Source organism: Euprymna scolopes, chromosome 12, assembly GCF_053919585.1.
Source record: "Euprymna scolopes isolate OS-2025 chromosome 12, ASM5391958v1, whole genome shotgun sequence".
In the NCBI taxonomy this organism is placed as follows: domain Eukaryota; kingdom Metazoa; phylum Mollusca; class Cephalopoda; order Sepiida; family Sepiolidae; genus Euprymna; species Euprymna scolopes.
In genome coordinates this window covers 155,732,223-155,738,222 of record NC_136493.1, presented here as the reverse complement: position 1 = coordinate 155,738,222, position 6,000 = coordinate 155,732,223, and positions in this window count along the sequence as shown.

Here is a 6,000-nt window from a genome sequence, read left to right as displayed (position 1 = left end):
GGAAGCTAGCTGGGAACATCCCAGTCAAATGCACGAATCAGAACACTAACAAGAAGATAATGACACTACTGTATCAGATGCAAGAAAATCAGATGTACCATGATCAACATGCAAAGGATCTACCCAGACTGCACATAAGACAACCTGTTTTAAATAATGAAGCAGGCAAGTGGTCTCCTATACTTGTCACAAAAATGAGCAGAGAACCAAGGTCGGAAAAACTCTTCATCAAAATCAACAGCACCTTAGGGTAGACCTCTCCGAAATCACACCACCTCTTATGATATTCTCAACTGAAATTACTCAGGAGCTTACCAAAGACTATTCGTCCAATATAGAGACAAACAGCACACAAAAGTAATAGTCACCCTTTAAACAATAACCCTGTAGAGTATCAGACACGGACGCCTACAACAACCCTAGAACAGTCCAAACCACCAAGTCTGGATGTGTCATCAGATTCCTGAAAAGATTTAGAGATGGGACAGTTACTAATTGACTTTTTATTTTGTCTTATCATTTCATAAAAAATTTCTTTTTCTTGTCTTTTCATCTAATCATTGATAGAAGGGGAATATGATAGTATGTAACCGTTACCTCCCCTTAGAGGACTCTCTATTCAACAGAGGTTAAGATATACAGCCCTTTCGGGGCAGGTTTACAGAAAAATAAAAATGGAGGTCATCTCCCAATTCCTTGACTATATCAAGCGTCTTGTTTTTCTTCCTTCTTAACAATTAAAGAATATTTCAACATGCAGCAGTCCTGATCTAATATCCAGTCTAGTCTGGTTACATCTTCTTGTTGCTACTGACATTAAGCTGTCCCATTCCAGAGGCTGATTCTGATTTACTTGGACTAACCACAATCTCCAGAGCTTTCGATTTTGCTACTTTCATTTATTTCTCTTGGTAAATAAATGATAATCCGTCATCTTTAAATGTACTTCAGCATCTGTCATTTTTCTCTTGCTATTGCCATTCTCTTTTGACTCTATGTCTACCTTATAGTTGTACAGTCAATTGCCGCATCCCCATACAGCCTCCCTGTTACATGTATAAACAATACACTGCCCCTTGTCTGTGTAACTCTCCTTGTGGAGGTGCACTTCCCTTATTGACCTCCCTTGATTGGGGTAACTCACCTTGGAGAGGAGAGTGTGACATCCGACATGACTGGCAATAAAGTATATTTCTACCTAGCTCTGTGTTGTTTGTCCATTTTATAACAATGTCTACACTATGAGATATTATCCCACCTCGGTTTTGACCTTGGCAGAATGAAAGAAAGCAATCAGAAATAACAACAGGCTCATCTTTAAACTTCAACGTAAAATTTATTAAAGTAAAAAGATTCAAATTGCAAAAGATGTGCTATCTTTAGCTTTGTGTTGAACAGTAAGGGTAGTAGTTCATGGTTTATTTTCGTGTTTGCAAGATTTTAGACTCCATGCTGTTCAAAGAATAGTTGCAATAAGTCGATGAGTTAAGTGATGTCTTCGAAGGATGAATGCTCCGAGTCCAGTAGTCATCACTGAGTTCACTGCAAATAACCATCCACATGGCAGATGAAGGGCAGGTCAAAATGCAGACCTTAAAATTGTCTCAGAGAGATATCATATAAGTAATATAAGTCAATGAAATCGTAGAGCACAACCGTGTGCTGCAGAGAATATAATATTTCGCCCAACATAAGGGCATTAATGTTTGCAAATGATAACATTTCGCCCTACGTTAGGGCCTTAATACATCTCAAAGAGACAAAAGGGTTTGAAGCTCCATGTCTCGGATAAGGAGATGAGTTTTCACATCCATTCGACTTGCTGTATTTTTGAAAACTGGCGTGACCTGAAATATAAACATGCCGACAAAAATACGACCTGGCAGTTAATAACAACAATCAATATGATAGGACGTATCATTGATAGGTCCAAACAAAATCGTTGGCGATCAAACCAACTAATGGGGAGCCTGCTTATTTCTACAGAATTTCTCACAACACACGTAACACTACCCACCTGCTACAACAATATAACACATCTCAGAAAATTTTCAGTTGGGTCACACTGTGAGACATTTTTTTAACCCGGTCTCGACCTGTTCGCTGTTTGCTGTGCATATCCTCTAGAGTAATATTACGGATGAAGGCAATGAAATCTCTTAAGAAATATGCCGGAATGCCGCCTGTCATAATATGTATGTAACTGTAATATATTGGACAGGATTATCTCCCTTGCACTTCAATGAACTACGGATTATCTCCCTTGCACTTCAATGAACTACCACTAGAGGGCGCGACAGTCTTGAAATCTGTTCTTTTTGTAAATAAAAGGACCTTGAGACGATCTTTCCCTACCAGACGTACCGTCTGCCGATCCATCTATAATGTTATTTTGTCTTGTGCATTTTTATTCATTATGCATTGTTAATGTTGATATACATTAATTGGTGATGAAGAACGAATAATGCGGAGGAGTAACAAGACAATTTAAAATTAAAAGCGAACACCCACAACAAATCGAACGAGGAAAATTTGCCGAGTAGCGGATAAAAATGGCTTTATTAGGCACCATTGGAGAATGGAATAGTGCGGAAGAAGAATGGTCACACTATATTGAGAGAGTAAAGTTTTTTTTTACTGCCAATGATGTGTTGAATGAAGGTAAGAAACGTGCTATATTTTTGTCGGTTATTGGGGCAAAAAATTATGCTATTCTCAGGGGTTTAGCCGAAAACAGGCCAGAGCAGAAAACATTTTAAGAACTATGTATTCTGATGGAGAGGCACATCAGGCCGGCCCCCAACGAGATACATGAACGTTTCTTATTCAACACGAGAGACAAACAAGGTGAGTCCATTAGTGAATATGTGGCCACACTGAGAAAAATGTCGGAACATTGCAACTTTGAAGAAAAAGTAAATGAACACATACGTGATCGTTTGGTTGTGGGAGTGAAAGATGAGAAGATACAGGAGCGCTTGCTGGGTGAAAGAATGCTAACTTTGCACAAGGCCATTGAAATAGCAGTGTCTATGGAATCGGCAAGGAAATATTCCAAGTTGATGTTGGGAGCACAGACGAGTGGAAGTGAAACGTCCGTACACAGGTTACCATTAAAACGAGTGTTATCGTTGTGGAAGCACTGGCCACCAAGCGGACAAGTGCCAGTTTAAAAACAAGGAATGTTTTAAATGCAGGCGAATAGGGCATACTCGTCGGAAGTGTAGGCAAGAAGAGAGCAGGCCTCCTAACTCCGCAAAACAAGGTAGGGAAAGCAGGATGGTGAACAATGTGGAGGAAAATTGTTGTGAAGAAATGGAAATAAATATGGAAAGGCTAGACTTGCACACAGTTGTTAACCTTCGGACACCACCAGTATTAGTGGAACTGCTAATTAATCAAGAGAAAGTGGTCATGGAAGTGGACACTGGAGCTGCATGCACAGTAATGAGCCTAGAAAAATTCAATAAAATTGGCCAAGTTCGTGATCTAAAGGAAAGCCATGTCAAGTTGAGAACGTACACTGGTGAATTAGTGAAACCACATGGGACCACAGACGTGGAAGTAATCCAGGAAGGGTTAAAGCATCGACTACCTTTGCTGGTGGTGAAAGGTAATGTACCGACACTTCTTGGCCGCAACTGGTTGAATAAGGTAAAGCTGGATTGGAGAAGCATGTTTCCTTTATACCAGGAAGATTCCCCTTCAAGGTTGGAAAGGCTTTTAAAAGAATTTGATTCGCTGTTCAGTGAAGAAATGGGGTGTTTAAAGGATTTTAAGGTCAAAATACCCATTGATAAAACGGTGAGTCCCAAATTTTGTCGGGCAAGACCAGTACCTTATGCCATAAAAGCGGATGTGGAAAAGGAGCTAGATCGCCTGGAAAACCAGGGAATTTACAAAAGAGTGGAATACTCTAGGTGGGCTGCCCCCATTGTACCGGTTGCCAAAATAATAATGAAGGCATCCGGATCTGTGGAGATTACAAACAAACAGTAAACCGGGCATCACCATGTGACTATTACCCTCTTCCTCGGACAGAAGATATATTTGCTACTTTGAAAGGGGGTCAAAAATTTAGCAAGCTCGACTTGAGCCATGCCTATCAGCAGCTGGAATTGGATGCAGAAACCCAGGAACTGCTAACAGTAAACACTCACCAAGGATTATACCAGCCCACCAGACTACAATTTGGGGTACACAGTGCTACAGGGATTTTTCAAAGGGAGATGGACAAAAGATTGAAGAACATTCCTTTTTGCAAGGTGCGTGTGGATGACATCCTGGTTTCAGGTAGTGATGACAGTAGTCATTTGAAGAATTTATACAGTGTATTTGCTGCTCTAGATAAGGCCGGATTAAAATTAAAGAGAAGTAAGTGCAAGTTTCTCCTTCCTGAAGTGACATATCTGGGTTTCAGAATTAGTAAGGAAGGCATAGCGCCTCTTCCAGACAAAGTAGCCGCCATGACAGAGGCACCTCGACCGCAAAACATCACAGAATTGAGAGCCTACCTAGGGGCACTTAACTATTATCATAGTCATTTGCCAAACTTATCAACTATACTTGAACCGCTTCACAACTTAATGAGGAAGGGTGCTCCCTGGGTATGGGGTGCTGGACAAACCAGGGCTTTTGAAGAAACAAAGAAAATGCTGTGTTCTGCACCTCTTTTAACTCATTTTGATCCATCTAGACCAATTCTGGTGCAAGTAGATGCTTCTCCCTATGGACTGGGAGCTGTAATGGCTCACAAAATGGAAGATGGAAGGGAGAAACCAGTATGCTACGTATCACGAACGCTGTCTGAGGCAGAACGGAATTATGCGCACATTGAGAAGGAGGGGCTGGCCCTAGTCTTTGCGGTGAAAAAGTTGCACCAATATCTGGATGGGAATAATTTTACGTTGTTCACTAACCACAAACCGTTATTGGTGTTGTTTGCTGAAAACAAGCCGATCCCTTACCTTGCTGCTGCCAGAGTTCAACGCTGGGCCATATTTCTGGCTGCCTATAATTACAGGTTGGAGTATCGTGCCGGGTCCCTTAATGGAAATGCAGATTGCCTCAGTCGTCTTCCAATCAGCGTACAGGAGCAAGATGTCACACCTAATTCTAACAGGATACACATGATGAACTTGGTTGATGCTCCAGTGACTGTGGCGGCAGTAAGATTGGAGACAAGAAGAGACCCTACTTTGAGTTGGGTGTACGAATACATCCTGAATGGCTGGAGTAGGTGTATTCCAGACATGGCAATGAAGCCCTACTTCAACAAACGGACAGAGTTGACATGTGAAGATGGTACCGTATTATGGGGGAGTAGAGTAGTAATTCCGGCTATACTCAGAACAAAAGTGTTGCAGCAATTACATCAGACACACATAGGGATCGTGCGAATGAAGGCCCTTGCTCGCAGCTATGTGTGGTGGCCAAATCTTGATGCAGATATTGAGAGAGCCGGTAAAGCTTGTGGAACCTGCATACATTATCAAAGCAACCCCGGCAAGGCTCCCATTCATTGCTGGGAATATCCAAGTTCACCATGGGAGAGAGTCCACTTAGATTATGCGGGTCCATTTTTGGGGCACATGTTTTTGATAGTAGTGGATGCTCATTCAAAGTGGACTGAAGTTTGCATTACAAAATCATCTTCTGCTATGACCACAATTGAAAAATTGAGAGGGATCTTCGCAACTCATGGACTACCGGTATTAATTGTGAGTGACAACGGTCCCTGTTTTACAAGTGAAGAATTCAAAGCATTCATGAATGCTAATGGAATTCGGCACATTTTCACAGCTCCTTACCATCCTTCCTCGAATGGACTAGCGAAACTCAGTGTACGCACCTTCAAGGAAGCGCTTAAAAGGATGAATACAGACGGCAAGGCAACACTTGAAACCAAGGTGAACCGATTTTTATTCACTTATAGGATAACTCCAAACTCATCAACTGGGGTTTCTCCTGCCGAGCTGATGTTCAAATGGCAGTTACGAA